Here is a 15,041-nt window from a genome sequence, read left to right on the forward strand (position 1 = left end):
TTGCTTTTCCAATACTGCCAACTGGTTATTGATGATTGATTTCACATTGTGGTACGAGTATCGAGTGAAATGAGTGCTATCCACCCCAGCAACACAGTGATAACATGGAGCCGGCAAGTCATCCAGGTCACAATAGAGGTCAAGCAGTGGGAGGAGGAAGACGTGGTGGTCAAAGGAATGGAAGGGGACAAGCACCCCTTCTGAGAGGTGGTCGTGGGCCTCGTCATAGAGGAGGGCTTAGGCCTCACCAGAGAGGCAGCCATGGGCCTCATTTGAGAGGTGTTGGGGGAACGTGGTAGAGGACAAGGCCACGGACCAGACAGCGGCAGCAACAGCAAATAGTGTCCAGTGAAATCCGAGAAATAGTTGTAGAACATGTTGTAAATCATGGCATGACCATGACTGAGGCAGCTACAATGATTCAATCAAACCTCAGAATCAACTCAGGATCAACTGTGGCCTCAATCATCAGAAATGTCCGTACTGAGAAGCGGCAAGTCTTCAGCATGCACTAAACATTAGGCTACTCTCAATTGTCAAATGACTGTATACTGCATACCAATGTGTAGCACAGAGTATAGTGTGCCTTTTGAAAGAAATGCAGACAGAGTGAAGCAGCTGATGACTGAGTATGTTCAGGTATGTTCAGTTTCAAGATGCCTCTTGTGAAAAATGGTTGTGAGAACCTGAACCTGAACACAGGGCTGATGGAAATTTAGAAGTACAGTAATCAATCCACTGCAGTTGACATTTTACTGTAGTTTTGTTCTTTTTTGTAGCTAATTATTGTTGCATGGATTCAAAGAAACCTATGGTGTGATTTGATTGTATTGCATCAATACATTTCAGATTTTGTTCAATGATTCCACTGTGTCTGTAGTATTCTCTCTACTAGTCCTTTTACAGTGATATATTTATGTGTAGTACCATAATGAAACATGTATCACATATTTTGTACTACAATATTTAATGATTGTACGAACAACTACACAGTGAAACTATCGGTATCTTCTGTGTTACTATGTTACTATGGTATTTCATGATAAATGAGTTATTTGAACCAACAAGTCTGCAATTGCTAGGTTTCTTTAAAGATATGAATGCACAATGCAATGTTTTGAACATTGGACAGCCTGTGTTACAAGTGATGACCGTTTTGAGTTTTGTGTCTAGAGTTTTGAAAAATGACATCAAGGTTCTGAAATTAGTGACAAAGTGATTGTAAAAAACTGTATATTCATCCTATTTAATGTGCTCTTTTAAAATGTACTTTTCTTTTTTATGTTGCCATTTCTGTTCTACCAATGTTTCAGTTGTTAGCCAAAGATTGACAGAGTACATCTCATTCACACAGGCCAGACAGCAAGGATTTCTTTTTGAAATTCAATTACAAATGCTGCATGAACTCATCAATACGATTAGAGCTCCTGAAAGCAATATAACTAACTCACTCTACAGCATCTCATTAGCAGTGAAAAGAAACCAAGAAAGTTGGGACAGTCGACTGTTTACCACTATGTAACATCACCTTTTCTTTTAATAACACTTATTAAGCACTTGGGCACTGAAGACACCACTTGGTTAAGTTTAGCAAGCGGGATTTTCCCCCATTCATCCATTATGCATTTCCTCAGCTGCGCAACTGCACAGGGCCTTCGTTGTCTTAATTTGCACTTCATAGTGCGCCACACATTCTCAATTCGGAGACAGGTCAGGACTGCAGGCAGGCCATGCTAGCACCCGCACTCTCTGCCTATGCAACCATGCGCTTGAAATCTGGGCAGAATGTGGTTTGGCGTTATCCTGCTGAAAAATGCAGGTACGTCCCTGGAAAAGACGATGTCTGGATGGCAGCATATGTTGCTCCAAAATGTGTACATCTCTTTCTGCAAAAATGGTGCCCTCACAGATGTGCGAGTTACATGACAGACACTCATACACAATGTCACACCCATACACACACAAACACACACTTTCACAGACAGACACACGCACACACACACACACACACACACACACACTTTTACAGACAGACAGACAGACACACACACTTTCACACACAATCACTTTCACAGACAGACACACACACACACTTTCACACAGAGACAGACACACACACACTTACATACATACATACATACATACATACATACAGTGAGGGAAAAAAGTATTTGATCCCCTGCTGATTTTGTACGTTTGCCCACTGACAAAGAAATGATCAGTCTATAATTTTAATGGTAGGTGTATTTTAGCAGTGAGAGACAGAATAACAACAAGAAAATCCAGAAAAACGCATTTCAAAAAAGTTATAAATTGATTTGCATGTTAATGAGGGAAATAAGTATTTGATCCCCTATCAATCAGCAAGATTTCTGGCTCCCAGGTGTCTTTCATACAGGTAACGAGCTGAGATTAGGAGCACTCTCTTAAAGGGAGTGCTCCTAATCTCAGCTCGTTACCTGTATAAAAGACACTTGTCCACAGAAGCAATCAATCAATCAGATTCCAAACTCTCCACCATGGCCAAAGAGCTGTCCAAGGATGTCAGGGACAAGATTGTAGACCTACACAAGGCTGGAATGGGCTACAAGACCATCACCAAGCAGCTTGGTGAGAAGGTGACAACAGTTGGTGCGATTATTCGCAAATGGAAGAAACACAAAATAACTGTCAGTCTCCCTCAGTCTGGGGCTCCATGCAAGATCTCACCTCGTGGAGTTTCAATGATCATGAGAACGGTGAGGAATCAGCCCAGAACTACATGGGAGGATCTTGTTAATGATCTCAAGGTAGCTGGGACCATAGTCACCAAGAAAACAATTGGTAACACACTACGCCATGAAGGACTGAAATCCTGCAGCGCCCCCGCAAGGTCCCCCTGCTCAAGAAAGCACATGTACAGGCCCGTCTGAAGTTTGCCAATGAACATCTGAATGATTCAGAGGAGAACTGGGTGAAAGTGGTCTCAGATGAGACCAAAATCAAGCTCTTTGCCATCAACTCAACTCGCCGTGTTTGGAGGAGGAGGAATGACCCCAAGAACACCATTCCCACCATCAAACATGGAGGTGGAAACATTATGCTTTGGGGCTGTTTTTCTGCTAAGGGGACAGGACAACTGCACCGCATCAAAGGGACGATGGACGGGGCCATGTACCGTCAAATCATGGGTGAGAACCCTAAGCCAGGGCATTGAAAATGGGTCAAATACTTATTTCCCTCATTAACATGCAAATCAATTTATAACTTTTTTGAAATGCATTTTTCTGGATTTTCTTGTTGTTATTCTGTCTCTCACTGCTAAAATACACCTACCATTAAAATTATAGACTGATCATTTCTTTGTCAGTGGGCAAACGTACAAAATCAGCAGGGGATCAATTACTTTTTTCCCCCACTGTACATACATATATATGGAAAAGAAACATTACAAGTATAAATCACAATAAGATGTAATAAAGTACAGATAAACAAAGTGTAATAAATTGTGATCTGTTTGAAAATGCAGGGACGTCACTGGAAAAGATGATGTCTGGATGGCAGCATATGTTGCTCCAAAATGTGTACATCTCTTCTGCAAAAATGGTGCCCTCACAGATGTGCGAGTTACATGACAGACAGACAGACAGACACTCACATACACTGTCACACCCACACACACACTTTCACACAGAGACAGGCACACACACGTACAGACACACACACTAACTTTCACACAGAGACAGACACACACACACACACACACACACACACACATACATACATACATATGGAAAAGAAACAATACTTTTATAAATCACAATAAGATGTAATAAAGTACAGAAAAACTAAATGTAAGAAAATGTGATCTTTAATACACACAAATATGTATGGCTGGTCGGATGCGTCTTGGACTCGGGTTCCTCTTCATTACGTATAACGCTTTTGCCTTTTGCTAAAGCTTTCCGTGGAGGGGATCGTGGGTGAGTTTGTACCATTCTTGGGGGGCTCTGCCTTGTTGGGGCGGAGCTGTGATCCAGGTGAACAGCAGATCGGGCATAGGTGGGCATGTGGGCAGAGGAGTAGGAAGGCCGGTCAAGCAAATAAGCTTGCTAAGGAACGCAGCAGCAGCAAGCAGCCCCCCCATCCAGCCAGCCAGCCAGTCTGGCTGGCAGTGACTGAGTGGTTGACAGACGGCAAGCAACGGAATGTACGTGCTCTGTGATGTCATAGCAGTCAGCTGAGAGAGGCTCGTGATGTCATCGCTGAGCTGGCTGGCTGGCTGGCTCTGTGTGTGTGTGTGTCTGTGTCTGTCTGTTTTTCTGTTTGTCAGTCTGTCTGTCTGTCTCTCTCTCTCTCTCTCTCTCTCTCTCTCCCTCTCAATTCAATTCATTTGTATTGTCAAAGCAATTGGACATACATACATACATACATACATATATGTAGCGTAAGGTACACTTATACATTTCAATTAAAGAAGTGAATTCATAGTATCACCTTATCACGAATCCTGGAGTCTTGTAGAACTCAATTTCTGTAATAATTGGACGCAGACACCAATTCCAAAGATATAAATTGTCAAATTTATTTAAAAACAAAGACTAAATGTAGCACTACACTAATTATACAAAAGGGAAAAACTAATTAAAATTCAACTCTAGATCAACAAATCAAAGACAAATCACTTCCGTGACCAAATCAAAGACCATGGGATCCCATAGGATAACACACAAATCGTTAAACAAAAAAGGTTATAAACACATTGACTACAATACCGGTTAGTAATTCTAGGAATCACTAAGAAACAGTTGAAAGTGCTAAATTGCAGTTTCAGAAGATGAAAAAAAAACTGTAACTGACGGGATATGTAGTACTTTATACTCGAGTGGTCTATGCGATTACACCCTGTTGGTGTTATTAAGAACGCCAAGTACCAGAATGCAGAGCGGGACTGTTTTTTGTGCCGTGACTTGTCGGGGGAAAAAGGCGCAGAAAAAACGGACGAGAAGGTGAAGGTAGTATGGCGGTGATGCACGCGTTGGTGAAGTGGGAAAGCGGGGTCGACAAAGACTCTTACAGCGTGATTCCCACTGCTTGCTTTCGCAATTTTGATTTATTCAGCATTGCTGATGATGACGAAGAGACGACTCGAAACTTCAGAGCAGAGTGGAGAGACACGAACAAACCTCCAAAAGGTGGATGGCCTGTCCATGAAGCGCAGATCATTATGACTGGTAACAATGTTTATTTAAAAAAAAAACATTAAAGTCTTTACATGCTATTTGATATATACAATCACAGTATATTTGAAATGAATGTTTAAGTTATTAATGTGTTGTACTTCTAATATACTCTTATAACATGGTAGGTGGTGGTGAGGGCGCTAAAAACTCGTCATACTTGACTGGCATTTGTAAGATCGATTTATTGTGTGTTGTGCTTTACAATAAAATCCCCCAAATCACAAAATAAATTAAACCAGATATAATTTAACTTCAGTTTTGATTCAGTGTTGGCTGTTCATCTTAATTTGTATGGTCAAAGCACAGTATTTTTATGACACATAAATATAATCCCCAAATATCTGTGGACATAATGCAGGGTTTTATTTATTTTATTTTTATTTTAGGAAAAGAAGGCGAACTAAGAAGAAAACTTAATGACCTAACAAAAATGCCCTGTCCTAAAATGAAGAGAGTACCTAAACCAAACAAAAAACTTCAAATTTCAGATGATAGTGACCTTGATGAACCACAGTTACCGGTGAGATAATTACTGCAAATATTAAATAAATGTATTGCAGGATTGTTTTTTTTTTAATCATATTCATATATATATATATTTTCATTTTAAACTCTTTTCCTCTCTGAATACAGCACAAAATAAGAAAGAAAACCGATGGAGCTTCAAGAATTAGATCCCGTCATATTCTACAGACATTTAAAGAGTCCAGTGAAGTTGAGCTACAGCAAAAAGTTAAGCAGCTCGAAAAGGAAAACACAAGACTTAAAAATGAAAACCAATGTCTTCGAAACCGTATGGTTGATGGTAAGTTTTTTTATTTATAGCAAATAATTCCTTACCTTGATAAATGTTATTCTTCAGTAATTTAGATTCCAGAGTAATGTATTATAGTTGATCATACTGAAGTAATCTAGAACCACAATACAGACTCTTAATGTGCACTGTCTAATAGTTTAATAATACTGATTATTAAATAAAGTTTTTCAACATAACTTCATAATCCTACATTAATGACTATATGCATTACATTAGACCTGGTTATTCTTGTATTTTATCTTTTTTATTTTTTTCGTAGCTAATGTTAATGACCCACAAAAAGGTCAGTTTGCCAATAACATAGAGCAAGTCTCTCAAGTATAATTGCAGGCATTGATGGTTTTGTTTTCACTTTGTATTAAATATATTACTAGAAATGATTATCATTTAATACTAAGGTTTTTTTCTCCAGAGATTCCAGACCTTTTGGACAATCTGAAAAAAATTGTAACAAAAGCCACATTTATCAGCAATGAAGACAAAAGTGTGTCACCATCAAGTGGTTCTGACAGCCCCACAGCAAATTGTTCTGAATCTGACAAAGAATCACCAAAACAGGTATAACACTCTTGGTCTACAATATTACAAAGACAAGGTAAAAATATATATATTGAAAACAAATATTGGTTGTAAACAATCTAATGATGCTACATTATCAGTTATATTCATAGTTATAGTTGATAATAAGAATGTAATTGAATTATGGGTGTCACAGATTCACTGACTTTATTATGTCTGTAAATTAATAAACTTAGAATTGAGACATACTGTGGTCTTTAATAACACATTTCTGTAACAAAATCACAGCCTTACTGATAATGTATTCCACTTAACATAATATAAGAATAGTTTGGGGATAAGCTTGTTTTTTATTTACCATTGTCTTTTAGGTGGAAATATTCCCAGGCACTGGAGTTTACATTGACAAACTGTCCTGGATCCTTGCAGAGAGGTGCAGCACGAATACGTCATATGCAAGAACCCTGACGGTTGCTGTCTTTGACTTTCCAACATTATTAAAGAGCAATCTTCGTGGTGGTGGCAGCAAGAGAGATCCAACTTCGGAGAAAAAGACACCTCTGGATCGCTTAAAGGTGGAAGCCATATATGGTATGTAAATGCTGTTGTACAAAATTTCTAACTCTCCTTTTTAACTGTATAGAACACAAAGGGTTAGCATTTGAAATGTTCCTTTGGCCTTTGTTTTAGTTTCAGAGACTAGAGTTAATTTATTAATAAATAATAATACCTTACATGTAGCAGCTGGAAAGATCCCAAAGTGCTGTACAGACTCACTTCACCCACCACCCTCTGGGGTGCAGCCATTTTGTACCAGCAGATTACTACACAGCAGTAAAGGTGGAGTCATAACAAATTTGTTAGACCTGATTGAGGGAAGCCTGACTTAGAATTCAGCCACGTCACTCTTTCAACAACACCTTGTAAATCACCTTGGATTAATGCTTCAGACATATTAATACATAATAATAATGAATAGTGCCATGGGATCCTTGACAATATAAACTTTCATGTCTCATTTAAATTTGACTTTTGAGCAAATACTTCACATTTCAGTCCAGTTGTGCCACATCAATGTAATGCTTAAGCAAGGTATTAATGGAGAAAAGTCTGCCTTTGCATAGCTGCTTCGCCAAGTACAGATTTTACTATGAACTAGTGTAAGACAAGTTTAAGAGCATACACCAAAACGTTTAAATACACCCACACACAAAAATGTTGATTTACTGTGGCAATATGTAACTAATGAACCCTTCTCAAAGATATGTGGTATGTTTATTAAAAGATTTTTATATATCTATGTGCAAGTCATTAAATCTATGTGATACATGTTTTTTAGGGGCTACCTTGAAAAAATTGCCCAGTACCCCAAAGAGTGTAATTGGTGGTGCAATTAACAGCAAGATAAATGAACTACGACACAGAATGAAACCAGAGTGAAGATTTGAAGAACCAGATCTGTACTTTTTGTTTTGTTTTCAACAGGGTTGGGGTCAATTCCAATTCAATTTTTAATTCCCTTTTCAATTCAATTCCAATAAAGAATATTCTGTGAATGCAAAAAGTAATTGCAATTTTGAATTGATTTGTAGGAGGAATTGGAATTGAAAAACAGGAATTGACCCCAACCATGGTTTTCAGTGAGTGTTGTACAAATTGATAGGTCAGGGTTTCTGTAAAAACTTAATAGAGGCCAGCAGGCATGCACGATCTGGGAAAAACTGCTCCACTAAAACAGACCTCTTTCCCTTCGTTTTCTCTAAAAACCTCCTGATATCCTTCACTGCAGCTCTGACTCACCGAGGACGAGGAGGCGAGAGAGGAATCCGTGAAGCCGCCCTCACTGTCACTCCGAGCCCGAGGCGTCCCCGGTGGCTGCCGCGATGCTCCAGCGTGTAGCCGGACCTTTCCCCACCAAGCCGCTCGCTACCCCAGCTTCACTACTGTGCCACCACTTCTTTTACTGACACTATTTACCAACACCGTCCGTGCTCCCTCCCAGCACCTTCTTAGTGCGTTTTTTCCACCCGGCGCCTCGGCTTGTACCGCCGAGCCTGGCCCTGCCTCCTCCTCGGCTACACCCTGTGTGTCTGTCCGCCCGTCTGCTGGCTGCTGAGGTTGTTCCTCGTCACTAACCAGCGCCCCGTGCACCGCCTCAACACCATCTCCCCCCGGCGTCTCGGTCGTCACTATCCCCCGCTGCCTCGACCCCGTCCCCCAGCTGTGCGTCATCGCCTCCGGGCAGCTCTTCCCCCGTCACGGCATCAGTGGTACCATCGGTCCGACCGGCGACTGTCTCCTCCGCCGGGGCTCGATCTCTGTCTGCCCGCTGCATCTGTGGCTGCGGGCCGGTGTCTCTATTCCTCCCCGCGTCGCCCCGCTCCTCCTCCCGCTCCCTGTCCTGCTCGGGACAGTTCCTCACGACATTCCCCTCGCTCCCACACCTGAAACACTTCATGGACTCTGAAGTAGCGAACACGACGTAGTCGGTATTGTCGATCTTAAATTTAAAAATGACATTAAGATCCTCATTGATGTTATTGAGGATCATATACAGCTGCCTTCGGAAGGACATGACGTGTTTCAGTTGCGGGGCTTTGCAGCCCAGCGGGACCCTCTTAATGCCGGACATCAGCTGCCCGAGCCGGTGCGGATGAACGGAGGGACGTTAGACAGCGTTACCTTCCGGGCAGGAGCAGCGAGCGGCAACACCGGGGTGAAAGTGTCGTCTAACACTGTGCCATTAGCCACTAGCTGATTGAGCAGATCAGTGGTTTTTAAGAAGATAACAATGGCAGCAGACTTGATATTTTCACACCCTGCTACCTCCCCAACCGCTAACACACACTGCTCTAGGGGGCAGAACTGCACCGGAGCGATCTTGACTCCATGGCGTCGGGTCAGTTTTTCAAAAGACGCATTCAGGGGGTCCGACCCCCCGACCCGGGAAGAACTACCGGTACTCCCCCCTCCCCTCCCCTGTTCCCCCACAATAAGAAAAGCACTGAAAACAGAAGACAAAATAAACAAACTGAAAAAAGTAAAGCAACAAAAAAACGCAGCCAAAGGACAGAGCTCTCAGCAGCACTCCCGCTCACTGCAGACCCCTCCCACACACTCCCAGCTGAGAGAGAGAGAGAGTTAGTGTCTGTCTCTCTCTCTCTCTCTGTAGATGCATCATAGGGAACATATGTAACAATCTCTCTTTTTGTTTACCAAAAATGAGAATGAACGTATTTCAAGTGGGTGTTGCCTTGGTTGGAAACGTTTTAAGATTATTTATGAAGTGTAAAGTGGATTTGTCTCAGTTCTCCGTAGTTTTCAATGTATGTGCCATTCAGTAGCGTTCATGTTACAGATGTGCCCTATGCAGTGGTAGGGTCAATAAAATGTCAGTAAAACTTTATTTTAGCAATTATGGAGGGGAAGAACTGCAAATAGCGGGTCCCCACTAATTATCTAACTTACCAACAACGTTTAAAATTAGGTCTTGCGAAGCTGCCAAATAATGCTGTATAATCGTATGTGTCTTCATACACCGGCTGCTATAGTCTGATAGCTTTGATTATATATATATATATATATATATATATATATATATATATATTTTCTCGTGAACCACAAATGTTATTTGCTTGATTTTTACAGAGTATGTTATAAATACCATTCTTATGAAGCCTGACAAATTGTATGCTGTAATTATGAATATTTTCAAATCATTTGTTTGTTTTTCCTAACATGTTACAAATGTTCCCTATGTGAAAGATGCATTATATCTTAATAACGTCTAAACAATTAAAGATATACAGATTATTATTTTTGGTAAAGTTATAATACATTGCTATTAACTATGTGTGTCAGTAAAAGTTTAAATTTCCTAAAGGATTTTTATTGATCTTGCAAAATAAGTGTTTAGGGAACATTTGTAACATAGAGGTGGGTTAGCCACCGAGTAAGGGCAGCGGCTCCGGCTCCAGCACCGGCACCATGTCGCTGGAAAAGCGCTAAGTGAGCTCACAGTGAGCTCAGTGTAATGTCTGCTCTGGTGAGCTCACAGTGTGACCTAGTCGTGAGTTCACGTCTTCACTGGGTAGTCCTTGACAACTTAATTGACTCAAATCTTGGGCTTAATTGGTCAAAATGACCATTGGTTGAAGGTACTCAGGGACTGATGTGTAGAGAGACTTATTAAACCTGCAGGATTGTGGTTTTCCCAGATCAGAATTAACCAGATCACCACAAAGGAACATGGTATGTGCTATTGCAACACAGATTACACAAATACATTGAAATCCAAGTTTGCAGTGGTCCTTGGGCCATTGTGTGGTGATCCAGATCACTTCAGCAGGAATTTTGCAGTGGTCTGGACTACAACTCTCTCTCTCTCTCTCTCTCTCTCTCTCTCTCTCTCTCAATTCAGTGCATTTGAATTGTCAAAGCAATTGGACATGCATACATACATACATACATATACACTCACCTAAAGGATTATTAGGAACACCTGTTCAATTTCTCATTAATGCAATTATCTAACCAACCAATCACATGGCAGTTGCTTCAATGCATTTAGGGGTGTGGTCCTGGTCAAGACAATCTCCTGAACTCCAAACTGAATGTCTGAATGGGAATGAAAGGTGATTTAAGCAATTTTGAGCGTGGCATGGTTGTTGGTGCCAGACGGGCCGCTCTGAATATTTCACAATCTGCTCAGTTACTGGGATTTTCACGCACAACCATTTCTAGGGTTTACAAAGAATGGTGTGAAAAGGGAAAAACATCCAGTATGCGGCAGTCTTGTGGGCGAAAATGCCTTGTTGATGCTAGAGCTCAGAGGAGAATGGGCCGACTCGATTCAAGCTGATAGAAGAGCAACTTTGACTGAAATAACCACTCGCTACAACCGAGGTATGCAGCAAAGCATTTGTGATGCCACAACACGTACAACCTTGAGGCGGATGGGCTACAACAGCAGAAGACCCCACTGGGTACCACTCATCTCCACTACAAATAGGAAAAAGAGGCTACAATTTGCACAAGCTCACCAAAATTGGACAGTTGAAGTCTGGAAAAATGTTGCCTGGTCTGATGAGTCTCGATTTCAGATTCAGAATTTGGCGTAAACAGAATGAGAACATGGATCCATCATGCCTTGTTACCACTGTGCAGGCTGGTGGTGGTGGTGTAATGGTGTGGGGGATGTTTTCTTGGCACACTTTAGGCCCCTTAGTGCCAATTGGGCATCGTTTAAATGCCACGGCCCGTTGTTTCTGACCATGTCCATCCCTTTATGACCACCATGTACCCATCCTCTGATGGCTACTTCCAGCAGGATAATGTACCATGTCACAAAGGTCGAATCATTTCAAATTGGTTTCTTGAACATGACAATGAGTTCACTGTACTAAACTGGCCCCCACAGTCACCAGATCTCAACCCAATAGAGCATCTTTGGGATGTGGTGTGTAACGTTATGTTGGGTGTATTTGGATAAGAGTATTTGGGCTCTGAGCTGAAGCACGGATCTAAAGAAGACCTCTCCCCCCCAAAGTTATCAGATTTCCTTAGCTCATCAGCTTGGAACTGGTTTGCATCAAAGTGACAGTTTTGGGGAGGATGGCACCGAGAAGAGGCCAAATAGTTTGTTATTCTGCTATGAGATGTCTGGAGAAAGGGGCCTGTGGGTGATAAAAACTCTTTGAAGTGGATGAGAGCCGAAATCCCGACATAGAGCTACGAACCCAGGTCAACCGGCATTTCCAAAAGATGGCATGGATTGACATCAGTCATAAATCCAAAGTCACAAAAGATTAAGTCTGTTTTAGTTACTTGTGATAAATTGTTGATATCCTAAGCGTTGGCATTAGAGTCATTAGGTGATTAATCGAGTACTGTTCTGTTGGGTTGTTACTGAATAGCCAAAACAATGATTACCCAAATGTCCCCATGTGAAGCATTGATTGTTAAGGTGCCAGGAACAGAGATTCCTGAATTCCTTGGACGCCTAGGCAGTTTGGACTTTGAAGTAGAGTCGCGTCGAACTCAGTTGGTAAACGACACTACGACGCAACTCGAAAAAGAGTCGATAGAGGTGATGAAAGTTATGGCTAGCTTAGCACTTGCGAGCTCAAGGGTAGTGAACTGGATCATAAGCAAGTTTGAAAAACTGAAAAAGCTAGGAGAAAAGTATGCTAAAGCGAAAGAAGAAAGAGCCAAACGGCATGGAATGGTTTTAGAATTTGAAGGAAAGCTAGATACTTGTGGAAAACAAGTCATTGTGTTGAATGCTGAAAAAGAGGACTTAATTGAACAGAGAGAGCAATTAGGAAATGATTTAAGACAATGTCAAGTTGAATTGGAAACAACTCTGATCCAAGTAAAAGGTCTGCAAAATGACAGATGTAAAGCGGTTGAAAATGAAAGGATAGTTTTGAAGGACCGGGATGTTTTGGAAATGCGTCTTTGCAAAACAGTCAGGGAGAAAGATTTGGGCACTGTAAAAATGGAGATACTCGAAGGCGAGGTCATACATTTAAAAAGGGACAGTGAAGAAATGAGGAGAGTAAATCAGGTGCTTAGGGGAGAACTCAAATCAACTGAAGTTGAAAATGAGCGTCTCAAGCAACAAATAGGGGCCCTGAAAGCTGCCTCTTGGTGGGCTGCAAAGCTGACACCTGACAGCATAAAGGAACAGCCGGAACCGGCCAATGCACGGAGTCGCACACCGTCTCCACATTTAGGCCCCGGGTTGCCTCGTCCTGATCGTACCCCTCCCTGTAGTCTTTCTCCACCCAGGGTAAGAAGCTCGTCGCACAGACGAACTTCCTCTCCCGAGAGTCCAGACCGAAAGGTTAACATGCGCCAGTTGAGAGAACTGGCTAAAGATTGTGAAACCTTTAACCCAGCAGACAAGGAAGGAAATGTGGAAGCGTATATTAAGGACATTAAGTATGCTTTGAGTTTCTATCCTGAGGCTACGGAGAAGGAAAAGGTTCTCCTAATCCGCAAAACTACCTCTCGCCAAGTCCATTCTTGGATGGAGAGGCAAGGGTCCATGGTCTGCAATAGGTTTCAACGCTTGTGCAGAGCATTAGTTAGGGACTATTCCAGGTTCATTGATCCAGTGGCAGCAGTGACTGCCGCACACCAGATCAAACAGGGTAAGCATGAGTCCCCCCGTGATTACTATGAAAAGCTTAGGAAAACCTATTTTGCGGGTCAAGATCGACCCGGGGCCGAGGAAGAGGTGAGCTTTAAAGGGTTGTTTGTTGCTAATTTGTTCCCAACGATTAAGGAAATGATCATATTACATGCAGACGCAACGTATATGAACATAGCTGAAATTCGAAAAAATGGCACAGAAAGCTTGGGAAAGCAAGTACAATAGCACTTCTGATCGTAAAGATTCAAGCACCCAAGTACTGGCAAGGCGCTCTGAGAGCCCTATTTCTCCACTGGAGTTAGAGGGGACAGAGATTCAAAGAAGGAAAGAACCTCCCAAGGATGGAATCCAAGACACCCAGGCTTACAATAAAAAAAAGAAATCTGCTCCTAGCCTAGGTGGGTTAACTCAGTCTCTGAGCAATGTTGCAGTTTCTGAGCTACTGCTACGCTTAGCTCTGCTCCCTTTGCCCCCTCTTCCCAAACTGGAAGTTAGTAGCCAGGGTAAAGGGCCGGACTCGCCACCTAAGGAATGACTAGCTCTGGAACCGCCCCCTGTCCCCGCCTCTGTGTTTTTGATTGGATGTGAGGAACAGCAGGGGGGTTTCTCTGACACATCAGCCCACTGGGACCTCCCAGTGGGGGAAGTTGCCTGCAGGCAAGCTGAACCTTTGGTGATGTTACTGGGTGATCTGACACAGAGAGGCAGAGCCAAGCAAGTTTACATAGAAGTGACCATTGAGAATGTGTGGGAGTGAGGAGCCTTGTTGGACACTGGGGCTGAAATTTGTTTAATGTCTGCCACCACAATGGGCAACCTGAAACAAATTATGGAAACCTCAGACCAACGACTGAAAGTGGAAGCTTGTAGTGTGAACATTACAAGTTACACAGAGACTAAGGCACAGCTCACTCAAAAGGCATTGTTAGAGTTCACCTTTGGGAAGATTAAGTTGGTTCATCCAGTTTATATTTCCAAATTTGAAACAGAGAAGTTGATCATTGGTCAGGATCTATTGAACAGGTTGTGGGCTCAAGTTGAATCACCAAAGCCGGTGGAATTGAATGACAGATATGATACAGCCACCAAGGTACAACTTCCCAATGAGACCATTTTTTGTGCATGTCCCTAAAGGGGGCACCGGCTTACCATGTAAGCCAACCATTCGAACCCAGGTCCCTACCAACTATTATAGACATAGTGAAGGTCAGGTGCCTGAATAACACCTGAATTCCCAGTCACCTCCCTCTGTTAATCAACTTCCACCTATTGGTTACCGTCAGTAACCATACTCAATACTGAGTAATACCAATTGTTTTTTTGT

General features: G+C 42.0%; 1 non-coding gene across 1 annotated transcript; it reads left to right on the forward strand.

The window, feature by feature from the left end:
- Nucleotides 1–3,890: 3,890 nt before the first annotated feature.
- On the forward strand, nucleotides 3,891–4,005 carry LOC136721704 (U5 spliceosomal RNA). Its single transcript, XR_010806139.1, has one exon. It is a non-coding gene; the product is annotated as a U5 spliceosomal RNA (small nuclear RNA).
- Nucleotides 4,006–15,041: the final 11,036 nt, after the last annotated feature.

Source organism: Amia ocellicauda, unplaced genomic scaffold, assembly GCF_036373705.1.
Source record: "Amia ocellicauda isolate fAmiCal2 unplaced genomic scaffold, fAmiCal2.hap1 HAP1_SCAFFOLD_121, whole genome shotgun sequence".
Taxonomy (NCBI): domain Eukaryota; kingdom Metazoa; phylum Chordata; class Actinopteri; order Amiiformes; family Amiidae; genus Amia; species Amia ocellicauda.